General features: G+C 48.4%; 1 protein-coding gene across 1 annotated transcript in view; it reads right to left on the bottom strand.

The window, feature by feature from the left end:
* MIDEAS (mitotic deacetylase associated SANT domain protein) overlaps positions 1–10,647 on the bottom strand; it is a 66,564-nt gene extending 55,917 nt beyond the window's left edge. Inside the window, exon 1 of the mRNA XM_059690904.1 lies at positions 10,512–10,647. The gene's annotated coding sequence lies outside the window, so the exon portion shown is untranslated. The remainder of the gene's footprint in view (positions 1–10,511) is intronic.
* Positions 10,648–17,402: the final 6,755 nt, after the last annotated feature.

The raw sequence follows: 17,402 nt of genomic DNA, 5'->3' as shown, positions 1-17,402 counted from the left end.
CCTGCTTCCAGGCACCGGGGGTGGGGGGTGGGGGGTGGGGGGGGGAAAGACTCTTGGCACAACAGTGGACACCACAGCCAAGAGTCCAAAACTGCATTTTCTTTTTAACCGAAATGAATTCCTTTGTCTAAGCTGATTGGGACTGAATTACCAAGATTTCAATCATCATGCCGTTGCTTCACAGAGCTATAAGCCAAGGATCTGAGGGCACGAAGTGAGCGGGCACTCACCTCGCTGAGACCCTCTTTATGGAGGAGGAACCTGGGCAGGGATGCTACGAAGCCCTCTTTCCTTTGGCTCTCTCTCGGGCAGGATACTGGGTAGAACATCTCAACTAGGTCGACATCTTCAGAACTGGAAAGGTGCCCAGTCCTGTCGCCTCAGCCAGCTTGGGCACCAGCGATCTCAATCATTCCACGAATCAAGCCTGAAGCCAAAACTCCGACCTCCCAACTGAAGAGCAAGGTAGTGCCTCCCAGATACCTCATGGCCCTGCCAATCTTGCCCAACGTCAGAGGAGAAACAGAATTCAAACTGTAATGACCTGTTAGCCAGAGAGAGCCAAGCCTGGGCCTCTGTCCTTTTTCCAAGTGAAATCTAACGTGCAGGGGCGATCCAGATGCTGGATGACCTCTCTTTTCCACTGGAATCATTCAGATTCCACAGGAGAAGTCCAATCTACAATCATAAAAGCGTAATATGCTAATTAGACCAGAAGGATGAAGCCGGGGATTCGAGGGAAGCCAGGGTCGGGGTGCCAGAGGGAAGCCGGTGCTGGCAGCGTGGGAGGAGGGGAGGAAGGAAGGCCTACTCTTGCACGAATTTCGTGCATCGGGCCTCTAGTTGCTAATGAAATGCTCAGCTCTCCAGAGCAGGTAAGAATCCTGAGGTTTAGCTAGAAGCTAAAGGATTCAGAAACATGTCCAAAAAGATTAAGATCAAGATGTGGACATTTTCAGTGGCCAAGGGAAATGCCCCCTCTCCTCCTGCCATGTCCAGCATTGCCCCACCGTCCCAATCTGAGGATGAGAATGGGGTCAAGCTTCTACAGTGGACACATGGCCATCTGGCACGTGCACCTGTTTTTAGGTTTCAGGCACCTGGCATTGAGTCCTGGTGGGAAGCAGAGTTCCACCTGCCACTGGGGAAGCTGTAACCTCCAGTCTTCAGGACCTCCAACAGTGAGAACTTGGACATGTGGGCTAAACTGACAACCAGATGCTCAGCCTGGGCTTTGCCTCTGGAGTGAGTTGCACAAAAAAAGCAAGGCAAGCTCAGAACTCACTCTGAAGGGGGTGGCAGCATCCAGGTCAGTTGGCAGCAGTGATGCCAGGCCAGTGGCATTATCACCTTGGCTATAGTTCCAGCCACCCAACTTCCCACGGGTCCTCATCGAATTCTGAGCCTTGCTCTCCAGTCTTCCAGGACATTTCATGAGCCACCAGGTAGCCTTCCAATATATTCATTTCTCCTTATTTTGGCAAGAGTCAGTTTCTGCCATGTGCAGACCTAAGACCTAGACTTCCCCAACATATCCTTCAACCTCCACACTGGCTCCTCAGGCACCCGAGACAACACATCTGCTCAAGTCTATCTTTTCCTTTGTGAAAAAAGTCTAATCTAAATACCCACTCATCTGAGAGGATCACAGCCACAAAATAATCACACATATGAACAAATACCATACATGCTGCAAATACCAGCCTACCCTGTTGCTGGTTCTGACCAGATGCCCTGGTTTGGGGCACTGATATCAGAAATGAAAGGTATTACTGCTCCCTTGGCCCCGTGGTCGGCAAACTGCGGCTCTCGAGCCACATGTGGCTCTCTGGCCCCTTGAGTGTGGCTCTTCCTAAGCCTTAGGAGTACCCTAATTAAGTTAATAACAATGTACCTACCTATATAGTTTACCTTTAAAAAATTTGGCTCTCAAAAGAGATTTCAATCGTTGTACTGTTGATATTTGGCTCTGTTGACTCATGAGTTTGCCGACCACTGCCTTGGCCTCATCGCTGTTTCTCCAGCAGCTCAGGAAAATTGGGTTGGAGTCAGGAAACCTGGGTTCTAGAACTTGCACATGTCAGCTCAACCCTCGGGCAGGTAACGTCTGCACCGCCTGTTTCACAGGGAGGTTAAATCAAATGAGACACCCTCAGGGCAAAGCCCCAATAACTTCCTAATTCCTAAATCAATCCTTGTTTTCAGTCCTCCTTCTTGACCTTCCTCAAAGATCAACAGTTGATCAATTTCAATTCAATTTAATAAGTGCTTATGGAGAACTTCCTGTGTGACATGTTGTACTAGGTGCACAAAATCATGGTTTCTGTTATCATAAATTGCAAAACTCTCTCCTCCGACACACACACACACACACACACACACACACACACACACACACACACCACCAGTCCTCTGTGGCTTCCCCACTAAGAGGTAAGGTCCAAACCTCTTGGCTGACACAAATGGCTAGCCACGACGGGCCCCGGCCCACCCCTCTCAGCACCCCTTCCCACCACTGCTCCATCACACCTCTGCTTGCACCTCCCAAAGCAGACCGTGTTGTGTCACGCCCGGGCCTTACCTGAGATGCTCCCAGGCCTAGAAAGCCCTGACTGACTCCCTTTGCCACCTGGTGGACGCCTACTCATTTCTCAGGATTCAGCTCAAACATGAGCTCCTCCAGAAAGCCTCTCATTCATTCATTCCACAGCATTCACTAAGCACAGGTACCATGCAGGGCACTGGGGCCACCCTACGCCTTCCCTAATATTCTTCAGTCCGCTAGCCTGGCAGAGGTGACCAGTCTCTCCCCTGGTGGTCAGTGCGCATCATAGTGACCGGTCGTTCTGCTGTTCAGTCGATTTGCATATTACCCTTTTATTATATAGGATTCTTATTTTTCAGCTCACATGCTGATTTTAGAACCTGATCCCCAGAATATGCAACTCTACCAAATTCCATTCTCCTAGGTGACAGATCCACCCCAGTGTCTGTTTCGACCTCTGGGTACAACCTATCTCAGAAGCTGAACTGTCAGTCTCCTGGGGGGAAGGAGCAGGAGCAGGTGGGACCCCACTTTGCACCCCTCATTGTGCCACATATAGTGCTGAGAGCACTGCAGCTGCTCCATAAATGCCCAGTGAGGAATGGCCGATGGCCCTACGTTAATTGGCCATTCATGGGGTGCCAAGTGTGTGTTCCCGGGCCTTCTCCTAAGTCCCTCATGAGACCACTGGGAGGGTTCCTCCACCTCCTCGGGGTTGCACAACCTATGTTCCAAGCATAGAAAACACCAAGTAATCTTATTGGCCAACCGAGGCTGATTAGGTTTTAGGAACTCAATAGGTTGATAACAACTAGGATCAACTAAGATTGCAATGAGATAATATAATGGTAAGAAGCACCCCACTTTCTCCTTAAAGCCCTCCCCTGCACCCATTTTTCTTTTTAAGTTTCTTTTTTAATCTTTGTGTACTGCCTTAAGGAAACGAAAGAGATAGAATCCTTGGTTTACAAACAGACCTGCTGGAACTGCTGATTACACAAACTGTGGCTTGGCAAACCATGGCTCGCGAGCCACACGCGGCTCTTTGGCCCCTTGACTGTGGCTCTTCCACAAAATACCGACTTCTGCGCATGGGCCATGAAGTTTTAATCACACTGTACGTGTGCACCCACACGTGGTATTTTGTGGAAGAGCCACAGTCAAGGGGCCAAAGAGCCGCACGTGGCTCCGAGCTGCGGTTTGCCGACCACGGGGCTAGGTGATCAATGCAGGATGGCAACAGGGAATGGAATGTGGAGTTCGTGCTCTGACTCTTCCATTCACAGCTCTGTGACCTTAGAGAAGTCACTTATCCTCTCTGAGCCTTAGTTCAAAATGAGAGAGTTACCAGTGGAGCCCTTCCCAGTTTTAAATACTTCACGATTCTCTGAGATACTGTTACTGCAATTACCATAACACAGGGGCTAGCTAGATGAAAGCAGTCCCAAAGGTCCTACTCAGTTCTAAAAACTGATTATCTACTGAAATAGCAGATCCTAGAAAATATTGTTTATTAAATGCAGTTTATGCATAACTTTTCTATGTAAATCCCAGTTTCACCTATATATGTTCATCAAGAATTTCCCATTAAAACTGAACTCAGCATATTGACTGCAGCATTGGGTGTAGTAGCAAAAGACTGGGAAAAAACCAAATGCTCTTCAGTAGGAGACTAGTTAAATAAATCCTGGCGTTTTCATCCAGTGGAGAATAATTTTGCCATTGGAAAACAAGAGGCAGCTCTATATGCATTGACATAAAACAATTTCCAAGATACATTAAGTGAAAAACACAGACATCAGAATCCTCTGTATAATATGCCAGAGTTTATTTATTCATATTTTCTTCTATCTGCAGAGGCTACATCTGGAAGCATAACTAAAAAATGACAAATTATAGTTGCTTAAGACAAGGACACTGAAGGCTTGAAAACATGGGGACCATAAAAAGATGGGAAATTTATTCTTTCAAATTTTCATGTTATTAAATTTATCAATATTTTCTTATGGCTTTTGCTTTGTGTCTTTTCTTGCTTCCCTCAAAGTTAAAACAGATATTTATTTTTCTAATTCTATTGCATTTATATATGTTTGTATATTGTACAAGAATATCTTGCCTAAGTTGAAATTCTTTTTTAGACTTACTTTACACTGTATAATTTATCTTTTTAAAATTTTGAATTCTAGGTATTACCTTTTTGAATAGAAAACTGAGGAGAAAAGAATCTATCAGATTTTTTTTAATTTAATATTTTTATTGATTTTTAGAGAGTAGAAGGGAAAGGGAGAGAGAAAGGGAAACATCAACCGGCTGCCTCCTGCACGACCCCCATGGGGACTGAGCCCGAAACACAGGCATGTGCCCCAACTGGGAATTGAACCAGCAACCATTTGGTACTTGGGACAACTCCCAACCAACTGAGCCACACTAGCCAGAGCCAGATTTTATTTTTAAGTAAAACAAAATTTTTTAAAAATCTGGATTAGAGGGTGCATTTTATGGCATGTGAGTTATATCTCAATTAAAAAAGAATGAATTTCGTTTCTATGGCAAGGTTGAGATTAACAGCATGAGAACTGGGTGGAGACAACAGGATCTTCTTAGTCAAGCCCAATGTTAGGGGTTAGCCAGGATCTCCCCAAGACTCAGTTTTATAGTTTGACCTAGTTTTTTGTTTGTTTTGGTTTCTTTATTTTTTTAAAAAAATGTTGTATTTATTGATTGATTTTAGAGGAAGGGAGAGAAAGAGAAAAACATTGGTTTGTTGTTTCATTTATTTATGCATTTATTGGTTAATCCTTGTATGTGCCCTGACCAGGGATTGAACCTTCAATCTTGGTGTATCAGGAAGATGCTCTAACCCCGTGGTCGGCAAACTGCTGCTCACGAGCCACATGAGGCTCTTTGGCCCCTTGAGTGTGGCTCTTCCACAAAATACCACGTGCGGGCGTGCGCGTATAGTGCGATCGAAACTTCGTGGCCCATGCGCAGAAGTGGGTATTTTGTGGAAGAGCCACACTCAAGGGGCCAAAGAGCCGCATGTAGCTCGTGAGCCGCAGTTTGCCGACCCCTGCTCTAACCAACTGAGCTACCTGGCCAGGGCGAGTTTGGCCTAGTTTTATAGGTTCAATATCTGTTCAGGCAAAAGAAACCTGCAACCAACCAAGAAGTATCTCTGCCTTGTTCACAAGTCTTACCTGAGAGTTGTCCCTGACTCCTTCTATCAGTCTGGTTCCCTTGGAAGGCCAGGTCAACCCAGGCAACAAATGCTCTTCCCTGAGAGCCGGTGCTCAGGCATAGGACAGCATGGGGCATAGGACAGGCCAAAATCAGGACAAAGAGGAGCCAGTTCGGAAGCTGGACAGACACTGTCTGGCACCCAGAAGTTAGGGGTGCTGGAAATGGAGCAGAACATGAGGTGCAAAGCCAGGCGGCGCCAAAGAGAGACTAACAGACAGAAGGAGGCAGCGCTGGGAAAGGGTTTAGAATGAAGACTGGGAACCATGGTCCTCGGTGCGTGGCCTGGCTGTGTGTGCCTTTGCACAAGCAGACAATACTGCCATTTGTATCACTATTGTCATCATTTACGGGGACCTGCTATGCGTGGAGCAGCACCAGGCCCTGGGACACAAAGACATATAAGCAGGGCCTTTCAGTGTACCCGAAGAGCGATCATACTGATCCACCCAAAGGCACATTAAAAAGCTGAATATGGGGTATGATTGGAGCCACGGCCCACCAGAGAAGCTGAAAATCCTTGGATTTTCTTCAGATTGGGGCCCCAATGGATGTTACTGGAATCCCGGGGGCGAGGCCCACAGAGTGTGACGGGGGAATTCTTGAGAAGGTGAACATGAACAGGAGGGAGGACTAAGAGGAGAGCAAGGCTGAGCCAAGTGGAAGAGATGAAAGAAGAGACATTCCAGGATTCCAGGGAGGCCTGGGAGGCAGGAATGCTGCCACCAGCAGTTTGGACAAACACACAGAGTGGGTCACTGGGTCAGAGCGGAGGTTCAGGCAGGAGAACAGCGAAGGCCAGACCCCTGTGTAGAAGGCCCTGACGGCCAGCCTAGAAGTTTGAACCTTACCATGCAGACAGTGGGGAGCCATTGAAGGTTGCTGAGCAGGAGGGTGACTCTTGCAAACAGGCATTTTAAGGGAGATTACAGAGGGGCCCTTTATCCCAAGCTTATTCAAAGCCCTGTGTGTATTTCAAGTGGCACTTGAGACAGAAAGTCGTAAAGCATTGCCCTGTGTCATGTAGACGAGGAAAAAAAAAGGTTTAAGGGTCTCACAAAGAGATGCTTCAGTGAGAACCAAAAATGGAGGGCGGCCGCTTTAAAGAAGGAAACAAATTCACAGGACAGAACCGCCAGGCGTCGGGGAAAACAGCAGCACTTTCTTCAGAATCCAGAATGCCCCCTTTTGGCTGGGGGTGTTCTGCCTCCTATTTTGGAGGTAAGTCGTGATGTCAAAACACTGCATTGTGGTGTAAGGAGTGAAACAGCTGGGAAGAGGCAGATGAACAGAAATATACATAAATAAAAGGCCTCCATTCTAAGACCACCCTCTTGCAGGGGACTTCTCCATCTGCCTCGCTCAGGGGCATCTTGGGGTTTTTGCCAGAGTTGCTGAGCCCCCTAATTACCTCCAACAGTTTTTTTCCTCTTAAAACAATGAAATTATCTTTTCAACATGTCAAGTTTTGATTCGGAGCTTTTCCAATGTCGTTCCCAATTGTGCATAGCGAGGCAGCAGACAGGGCTGCTCAGGGGCCACGAACTGGCCAGCAACTTCAGGCCATAAATCAACATTTAGGTAAGGTGGGAGAGGAAGTCAGGATTATGTTTCCGGTCTTAAACCTCTGCAGGGCAAGCTCTGTGAATGCAGAAGCAAAGCTGAACAAGCGAGGGGCAGGGCCTGAGTTATGCACAAAACCCGGCCAGGGTGAGCTGAAGATAGGGGCAGGCAACTCCTTCACGTGGCTCCATAACTCCAGGGAGTCTGTTTCCTTCTTTCTCTGGCCTTTGCAAGGGGTCCCCCTTCTGCCCCAACTCCTGGGGGGCCTCTGGGCACTTTTAGTCTCTGCAGATCCCACATGAACACAAAAGTTTGCAAACTCAAAGCTGTCTTTCTTTGGGGGTCAGAAGGGCCTGCTCCCACCCCCTGTTCCTCAAAACTAGTGCTGGGCTCCAATAATCCCTAGCTAAAGCAGCCCTGGTCAGGAGAGACAGCTAACCAGGACCTTGACAAGTCAAGTTCAATAAAAAACCAAATGTACCCAGAACAGGGGGTTGTGCAACTCATGGGAACTCCTCCTGTGCTGGTGTTTTCACTTTTAACCTCATTTCCTTGTGGAACTGTGTCTGTACATCCCAGAATACCCAGAAATGTTCTAATTTCACATGTTTTTCCTCAAGTCTCTGGAAGCACAGAGGTGCCTGCCCGGGATTGTGCCTAATGTTTTGGTTTGACAAAAGGTCACTGTGCTCATGACACAGAGCTGGCACGAGGCTGCAAAAGAAGCATTTTCCTTCCAGGTGAAACTCAGTTACTTGGCCGGGGAGAAGGCCAGGCGTGGAGGAGCTCCAGGGTGCCAGGGCCATCGGTGCCTGCCACTCTAAGCAGAGAGGCTGCTCCAGCACTACGGTGGGCGATGCCACTGAGCCACACAGTACCCTCAGCAAGGCTGGGTGCTGTGCCCCCTCCCCCTCGAGAGTCTGCCACCTAGGGCAGGAAGAGAGTGGGCTGAGATTTGGAATGTGAATGGCTCTGCACGCAACCTGTACATGCTTTTAAAAACAAATGTTTTTATTGATTTCAGAGAGATGAAGGGAGAGAAGGATAGAAGATAGAAACATCAATCAGCTGCCTTATGCATGCCCCTACAGGGGATTGAGCCCACCATCCCAGCATGTGCCCTGACTGGGAATCAAACCAGCGACCTCCTGGTTCATGGGTCCACGCTCAACCACTGAGCCACACTGGCTGGGCAATGTACGTGCTTTATGGCTGTTTTAAATCCCTCTGTTACAGTTAGCCACCTCTGAGGCTCAAGGAGGACCTGCTGCCTTCTGTCCGCACTTGCAGGCTTGTCTCCCTTCCTGCAGCAGGCAGCTTAGTGGGTCGGGGTGCAAGGACCCACTAGCCTGGCCTGTGCAGCATGCCTGGCTCAGGCCATGGGTCTGGGGCTCCTCTGGAGAAAAATACATGAGTCACTCCTCTGACTCCCCCACCCCCACCCCAGACACTGTCACAGACACGTAGTCTCAAAGCCCCAGCACTTTTCCCTTTGCCTGGGACACAATAAAGGAATTAGGATCCACCAACTAAGTTTCTGCAAGCTGACACTTCAAGGCTCAAAGTCTAGCTCAGCAGCCAGCTCAGTCACACATGTCTGACGTGTCCTTTTAGTAACTAGGCCCCAATCAAGCCACCATGCAATTCTGCTAATTCAAACTGCTTTCCCGTTTAGGGAGGTTGATAGCCATCTCCCGGCTCCTTTTCCTGCTGACGTCATCCCGCATTTTCTACAGACACAAATAAGGGTACGGCTCCTGGGATAGTTTTCAGGCTGCCCAAGGTGGTGGGAGTGGAGGGATCCTGCCCCCCTGGGTCCGCTTCACTTATGGAGCGTTTGGCAAATTGTCCAAGGTTAAGGGAGAGGCAAGGAAATGAATCACCTTAGCTAAGGTTAAAAACCAAAAAGAACTCGGTGACTGGAACTCAGGCCCAGATCTGTCCTGGGCATTTGCAATGCAAATCTGCGTTTTGTTCCCTGCCACTGACGGCTTGCACAATAGCCTGTGTATAAACATACACGCCAACAATGCCTGACTGTGCAATCGCGCTGTAATTACAGGCCGGCAGGAAGCTTGCTGCTAGGAACTGCACCATTCAACCTCTAGCCATCCCGAGTGTGGAGTCTCCACCGCACGGACGTACATTCCTGCACACACCAACGCGTCCCGCCGCTGCTGTTACAGTGGCCCGGGAGCCACCCGCCCGGCTCGCCAGTCCCCAGCCCCGGAATACTTTGCAGGGATGTCATAAACTTCTCAACTGTTCTTACAAACAAAACAAAACCCTGAGCCACGAGGCTACCGAGAGCGGCGGGAACCACCATCGAAGTTCCCCGGCACATTCCTGCAGTCCCAGCAGTTTCAGAAACCAGAAACGAGCGACAGGCCGCCGAGTCCATTGGAAGCCGGTTTGGGAGTTTTGTATAGAAACCACTCACATGTACGTGGGTGTGCTGACAGTTTTTACGGCTAAGTTGCAAAGTGTTAGGCCTTAGTGATCGCTGTCAGGTTCAGGGCGCGGAGTGGGAGGGGGAAGGGTGGGATTTGTTTGAAGGGGGCTGGGGGGCAGTTCTGGCTTTGCTTTTGGGAAATGCAGAAGGTTGTTTTCCCAAGCTTTTAAGTTGCTCTGCTCTTCCTCACGGGAGGGCAGAGCAAAGAAAAGTGGGGAGAAAGTTCCTTTAACTTCCTACCTGCGACCTCACTGAGGGCCGAGAAGAGGAACAGCACGCTTCCCCGGGAAGCACTGCGGAGGGGGAGAAGCGGGGAGGGGGAGAAGCGGGGAGGGGGAGAAGCGGGGAGGGCGCTGGGGGGTGCTGCGCCGCCCCGCCTGTTGGGCTGGGGGGCGCGGGACGGAGGACTGGCCCCAGATGCAGGCCGCCCTAAGTCCCTTCCCTGCACCCCCTCCTATCCGATCAGCACAGTCCGGAGCGGCCCGCCTACGGCCAGGGCTGCTTGAAGTCCCGCGGCAAACCAGCGACCACAGGGCGCAGCCCCGGCCCCCACCCCGGCCGCCGAGCTCCCTCCCTGCAGCGCCCGCCGCACCCCGGCGCCCTGAGCGGCGGGCCCACCACTTCGCCGCCCGCGCGGCCAAGCCCCCGCCCGGACGCTTTCCGAGCTCCCCGGCGGCGCCCCGGCGGTGGAGGGGCGCCGAGTCCGCGGCTCACCTGCGCGCCGGGTCCCGGGGCGGCTCGGAGGGGCGCTGGGCGCGGACCGTGCGGCCCGCAGATCAAACTTTGTTGCTCTCGGGACGGCGCAGTCGTCACTTCCTCGCCGAGCGGGCGGCGCGGCCCAGGCTTTGACCCAGCAGCTCGCGCGGCGGCGCGCCGGGCCCTGCAGCCGCCCGCCCGCCCGCCCGCGCGCTCAGGGCCTCGGGTGCCGTCTCCCTGGCTGCGCGCCCTCGGCTCCGGGGAGCAGCGGGCGGCCGTCCGCCGAGGCTGGACCCCTCTGGGAAAGGCTGGCTCCGGCCGGGTCGTGTCTGCGCTGAAGTGCAGTCGAGCCTGTTCTCGGGTCTGGAAGGTGGTGTTGGGGTGCAGGGGCCCCAGAGGGCTGAGGTTCCAGGAGAAACACACCCAACCCACAAACAAAGCAGTGGGGGAGGAAGGAGAGAAAGTTTTTCTGTTCGGTGTTGCCTAGCTAGAAGGTCAGGTAAGAAAGCAGAGTGCTCTGTTTTGCCACATAATTGCCTCAGCAGGACCTTAAAAAACACGGGTCTCCGCCCCACATTTCCTCAAAAGGTCTGCACGCTTACCCGTCGTCACTCCCACGGTGCTAAGTGTGCAGGATGGTTACCATTTACGACACTTCAGGGGGCTATTCAGCGACTGCAAATGTTGAGGCTGCAAAATGGTTTCCTCCCCTGCGGATTTCCACCTCCTCCTTTACACTCAACACCGAGGATCTCTTTGGGGCCTGATGCATTCCGTGTTTCATCGCCAGCCGAAGGCTTAGAGGGGAGGAGGGAGTCCGGAGAAGAGGCGCTTCAGGCAAGAGTCATTCTGAAAGTTATCATCGCCCAGAATAAATTTGCTCGCCCCTGAGAACTACAACAAAAAGCCATCTTTTTATTTCTGATAAACAGCAACAAAGTCGTTAAGCAGCAGTCTTGGGGGATGAATTCCTGATCCAGTAAAGCTGGAGAGAAAAACGGGGTTAGCCTTTGCTGTGGCTTTAAAACAACAACAGCAAAAACACCAGACATTTGAAACTGCAGTGGAGGGCTTTCATAACAGAAACATTAGCTTCATTGTAGCTTGTTGTGGAAAACAGGGACCTTTTTAAAGGTGGCTCAAAAGCATCATTTAGGGAAAATCCACCATTTTCCTCCCTCCCCCCTCTCCCCCCAAGTGCTGCTTCAGCTAGCACATTGGCTAGATCACAGAACCTCAGGTTGCAAGGCTTCGTCTTTTCTACCGAAGTACAGGAAACCATAGAGTTGAGTGAAGTCTTTGCCCAGAAAGGTGGATGTGAAACTGATGGAAAGTGGCATCTGGGAAATGATCTGTAAGCCTGCCTTCACACCCAATGGGAAACCACAAAGGCAGACTCACTCAAAGGCTGGGGAGCATGAGAACCAGAGCTCTCCTAGCAACAGGAGAATCCATTTCCGGGCCTTTTCCAGCTTGCAGAAGCCACCCACATTTCTTGGCTCGTGACCCCTTTTCTCCAACTTCAAAGCCTGACGTCTCTGGATCATTCTTCCATAGCCACGTCTGCCCCTGACTGATTGCTCTTCTGCCTCCCTCTTCCACTGTTAAGGATCTTTGTGATTACATGGGTCCACCCTGAAAATCCAGGATAATCTATTTTCAGATCAGCTCATTAGCAACCTTAAGTCTATCTTACCCTTAATTCCCCTTTATCGTGTAACCTAATATAGTCACAGGTTCTGGGGATTAGGACGGGGACATTTTGTGGAGGACTGTTATTCTGTCTGCCGTAGCCCCTTCCTGAATTACATTTGGGCAATCGGACGTAAGTCAATGCAAAGACGTGCTCAATGACTGTCTTCCTAGCTGGCCTGTGTGGAGGGGTCACTGAAACTCCAGGAAGAAATCCAGTCCTACCAACACCTTCATTTTAGCCTGTAAAATAAAAAGCTGTTTATTTCTCAGCTACCGATTTTGTGGTCATTTGTTACAGTAGCCATAGAAAATGAATGCAGTGGCATTTTCCAAACAGCGTGTTATTAGATACATGTATTGCACGGAGTAGGAGAAGGCCCAGTTTCCAGATTACAGCTGAGCAGGAAGTCTGGCTGGGTGGGCCTGGTAAAGTCCCAGGATGCCAGCTCACAGGGAGGTTCCCAGAGTGACAGGCTGCTAGAAACTCTAAGACAGTGCCTTGAATGTTCAGTCTGTATACAGCCACCTGGTTCAGGAATGAACTCCATCCAATTCACAAACCATTTCTTGGAGCTTGTTCTCAGAATTGCTTACTGTAGTACTTGCCTGCCACCATGTAGAGGCCAAGTGTAGAAAAGGTTAACAAAAGTAAAACAAAAGCTGCTATGGAAATTCTGTGCTTTTTGGTGAGCACTGTTCCCCAGCAAGGCTGTCCAACCACCCAGAGTTTATCAATGAATCTTTTTTTTATGTTGTTGTTGTTGTTTTTTAATTGATTTCAGAGAGGGGAAGGGAGAGGGAGAGAGAGAGGGGTAGAAACATCAATGATGAGAGATAATAATTGATTAGCTGCCTCCTGCAGGCCATCTACTGGGGATTGAGCCCGCAACCTGGGCATGTGCCTTGACCAGGAATCAAACCATGACCTCCTGGTTCATTGGTTGATGTGCAACCACTGAGCCACACTGGCCAGGCTAAATGAATCTTTCTTTTCACAATAAACAGAAACGCACAAACCCAGGAACCTGCACAGCATTCCTGGAATCGAGGTTGGAGTTCAATCACCTTGCACAGGTTGCTTTTTCCTGTTTAAGACAGATGAACATTTACTGGTGTGCACAGCTCAAAGGCTAAGCTCACTGCACCAGGGAGGAAGTCTTTTCACAATCAGTAATAAATATTGGTCCTGGGACATCAGTCTTAGTTTTTTGTTGTTTTTGTTTTTAAAGATTCTCCACTTAAATTTTTATTTTATTATTCTTTTTTGTAGAGAGAGGAAGGTTGAAAAGGAGAGAGAGAGAGAGAGGGAGACCAGGGATTGAATCCACCACCTTTTGACACTCTGGAGACTAGTTAAGCCCAGTGCCCAGGGCAGTCTTAGCATCAATGTGGGAGGTGTCACTCAGTTCACAGGCCAAGAGATTGCTAGACATTCTTGAGATGACTTTAGGTCTCATGACTTCTTAGGGGAAGAAGCAGCCCTCCTCTTCTGAGTGCGGTACTGTCTGGGATTACAACAAGGGTCCGTACACTGAAGCAGCATATAGAGTCCGTAAGCAGCTATAGCTCTTTGGGGATCTTCATGAAATAAAACTCTTCACAGCAGCTCCAAGGAACTTTGTGTAAAAGCTGTTTGTGCATTGCTTGGGTAGGGGAAAAGACCCTTATTTATCTCCTTCTACTTCCTAATTCCGAATAGAGTTCTCCAGAAGGTAATGAGATGGAAGGACCACTTTGGGTCATCAACTCTAAATTGTATTTATACTAGTGGCCCGGTGCACAAAATTCATGCAAAGGGGGGGGTGTCTCTCAGCCCGGCCTGCACCCTTTCCAATCTGGGACTGCTGGCTTCTAACCGCTTACCTGCCTGCCTGCCTGATCGCCCCTAATCACTCTGCCTGCCGGCCTGATCAACCCCAACTGCCCCCCTCTGCCAGCCTGCTCACCCCTAACCACCTCTGCCTTGGCCCCGCCACCATGGTTTTGTCTGGAAGGACGTTTGGAAGGTCTCCTAGAAGGTCTCCCGGTCTAATTAGCATATTACCCTTTTTTTAGTATAGAGTATATTTATACTTAGAGCAGCCTACTACACTAGCTGGATAATCTGTGGCTTCCCAGCAATTTTAGAATTACTCTCCAAGCTATTCCACTTAAATGGCCTTTGCCCTGTAGTGATGAGTTTTGCCTGGTTTCCTGACATAATGTTTGCCCTTTGCCCCTAGTTGGAGGGTGTGGTCACTGACTCACCTTCTGGCTCCAACTACCTCAGTCCAGCCCATTGAATAACTCCCATCTGATGTGTCTGCAAAGAGGCTGATGACCTATATAGAATGCCACAGAATCTCTCCATGGACCATATCCCAGATCCTGGTGTGGTTCTGGCAATATCTATAAGCTTCTGTGCAGAACTGCATCGGTCTTCTTTAGTCTAGGACAGTGGTCGGCAAACTCATTAGTCAACAGAGCCAAATATCAACAGGACAACGATTGAAATTTCTTTTGAGAGCCAAATTTTTTAAACTTAAACTATATAGATAGGTACATTGCTATTAACTTAATTAGGGTACTCCTAAGGCTTAGGAAGAGCCACACTCAAGGGGCCAAAGAGCCGCATGTGGCTCATGAGCCGCAGTTTGCCAACCACGGGCCTAGGAATTCATCCTCCTCCAGACAGAGGAACAAAACTAACAGCCTTGAGACCTGACAGCTAGAGGCCTGAATTCTGGGTCTTGGTTATAGATACAAACCATCTGCCTTCAGAGATGGAGCTCATTTAACAAATAAAGCCTGACTTTGTGACCCATTAGTCCTGGTTTGAAATTACAGACTAAACCAAGTCAGGGATCTTAATGATTGGTGACTGGCAAACCTTGTCACATTTATTGCAGGTATTGATGGACATAATGCAAGACATGGGTGTACATCCCAGACATGACTGAGGTATGGCCAGCATGGGTTTCCGCAGCATGCACTATCTCCGGAAGCAAATAACATTTGGAAGGCTATACTCTTCTTCTTTCTGTGGAGTTATGGAGCTTCTGGAGGTTTCTGGCAGCTATGCAAAAGGAATAATTTGAATTGTCGAAATCCTGTCAAGGCAGTGAATTGAGGCTACATGCATCAAAAAAGTGGGACACATGTCAAAATCCAAAAGCAAGCCTCCACATACTCTTTCCATAATTGAAACCAATAAGAATCAATATACAAAGAACAGGACTAGTCAACCTGTGTTTCCACTTGCCCATCCCTTGCCTTCTGGTGTAGCTAGAGGACTGTGAGCTCACTTGCCATATATGTACTTGACAGTTGTTGGGAGACAATTCTCCATGGGTCTGTCATATTTCTGCATGCCCGTGAGCAGTCACTGACTGCCCTTTGTTCCTGACTATCTTTATAAGATAGTGTCTTCCTCAGAGCAAAGTACAGGTGTGCTTGCTGTCTGTCATTTAAGATCTGGTTCCCTAAGCTTTGGATTCCTCTCTCGTGATGCATCTTACTGTGTGCTCAGGTATCAACTGGCCCTCTTTGCACCATCTTTGGGAATTGGGGACCAGGGAACCAGCATAAGAAAAAGTCCAGCCCTGACCAGTTTGGCTCAGTGGATGGAGCGTCGGCCTGGGGACTGAAGGGTCCCAGGTTCGATTCCTGTCAAGGGCGTGTACCTTGGTCGTGGGCACATCCACAGTGGGGGTGTGCAGGGGGCAGCTGATCGATGTTTCTCTCTCATCGATGTTTCTAACTTTCTATCCCTTTCCCTTCCTCTGTGTAAAAAATCAATAAAATATATTAAAAATTCCCTTATAAAAAAGAAAAAGAAAAGAAAAAGTCCATACTTTTGCTACTGCTATTGCTGTGACTAAAGAAGTCCTCTGTTTCTGACCCAGAAGCCTTGTGCGTTCTGCCAGCATCCATAAAACTGTGGCAGGCTAACTTTTTAGTTTGCAAGGAAAGTAAAAATCTCAAAACTACTCATCAGAGGTTGTGACAGACCAAAGGATCAAATTAAAGAGTAAGACTGAAGCTAGGTCAGCACTGAGATGTCAGGAATTTTGTTAATTTAAGTTCAGGACCAGAGAGGATCATATTAATTCTGGCCTGTTTGTAGCTGTATCACTAGTTATATGTCCTATTCAACTGACTGACAGGCAATTCTCAACATGCTTAGGTGAACAAATTCATCGGTTTTCTCACATGTAAAATGAAAGGAGTTGTGTTAGATTATTTCTGAGGTTCCCTCTAGCTATAAAATATATGCTTTGTGAATTTTTAACAGGGCTGTCTAGCACACACATTAGGCATTTGACCAACTTAAATTAGTGACTGCAGAGAGGACTGTGATATATAGTGCAAAGAACATAGTGTTAGAAGTTTAGAAGCCTGGGTTCCAGATCCAATCTGCCACTACCCAGCTGTGTGACGGTGGACAAGTCACTTTCCTTACCTTAAGAAGGTAAGTGTGGAATGTACACACAGGGTGATTATAGGGAGTCCAAGGATGTGGCATTAAATTGCACAGTGAAAAAGTAAGTTTCTTTTTAATTATCTTTTAATTTTTCTGATTATGCTAAAAATAGGGTCTCAGTTTGCTGCTAATGTGTCTTTTTTTTTCTCTCTCTCACCAGAGGATCTTTTTCCAGTGATTTTTAGAGAGAGAGAGAAACATCAATGTGAGAGAGATCCATGAATTGTTTGCCTCCTGACCTGGGCCAGGGATTGAGCCTGCAACCGGGGTACCTGCTCTTGACCAGGAATCAAACCTTCAACCCTTTGGCTGGAGGGTTGATGCTCTAACTACTGAGCAAAACTGGCTAGGGCACTAGTGTGTTTTTAACAGCTCTTTAACACCTACTGATCTCCCTTTTTGGCAAAAATTCTCAAGCCCAGCTACCTCACAGGCTGTGCTAACTAGAGAGCATTTAATAACAATGCCTAGGTGTTGTTGCTTTTTTTATTTTTGTTTTGACTGCCATTTATGGTAAATAACGTAAGTTTTCCATTTATGGAAACAATAAAAAGTTTCCTTTAAAAGTAAATTTATTACAAAAGTGTTCTAAAATATATTGTGGGAATGGTTGCGCAACTCTGTGACTATGCTAAAAAACATTGAATAATTCGCTTTATATGGGTGAACTGGATGCTATGTGAATTAAGATATCAATAAAGCTCTTTTTAAAATATATATATTTTATTGATTTTTACAGAGAGGAAGGGAGA

The sequence above is a fragment of the Myotis daubentonii genome, chromosome 1 (genome assembly GCF_963259705.1).
Source record: "Myotis daubentonii chromosome 1, mMyoDau2.1, whole genome shotgun sequence".
Classification (NCBI taxonomy): Eukaryota; Metazoa; Chordata; class Mammalia; order Chiroptera; family Vespertilionidae; genus Myotis; species Myotis daubentonii.
This window is presented reverse-complemented; position numbering and strand designations above follow the sequence as displayed.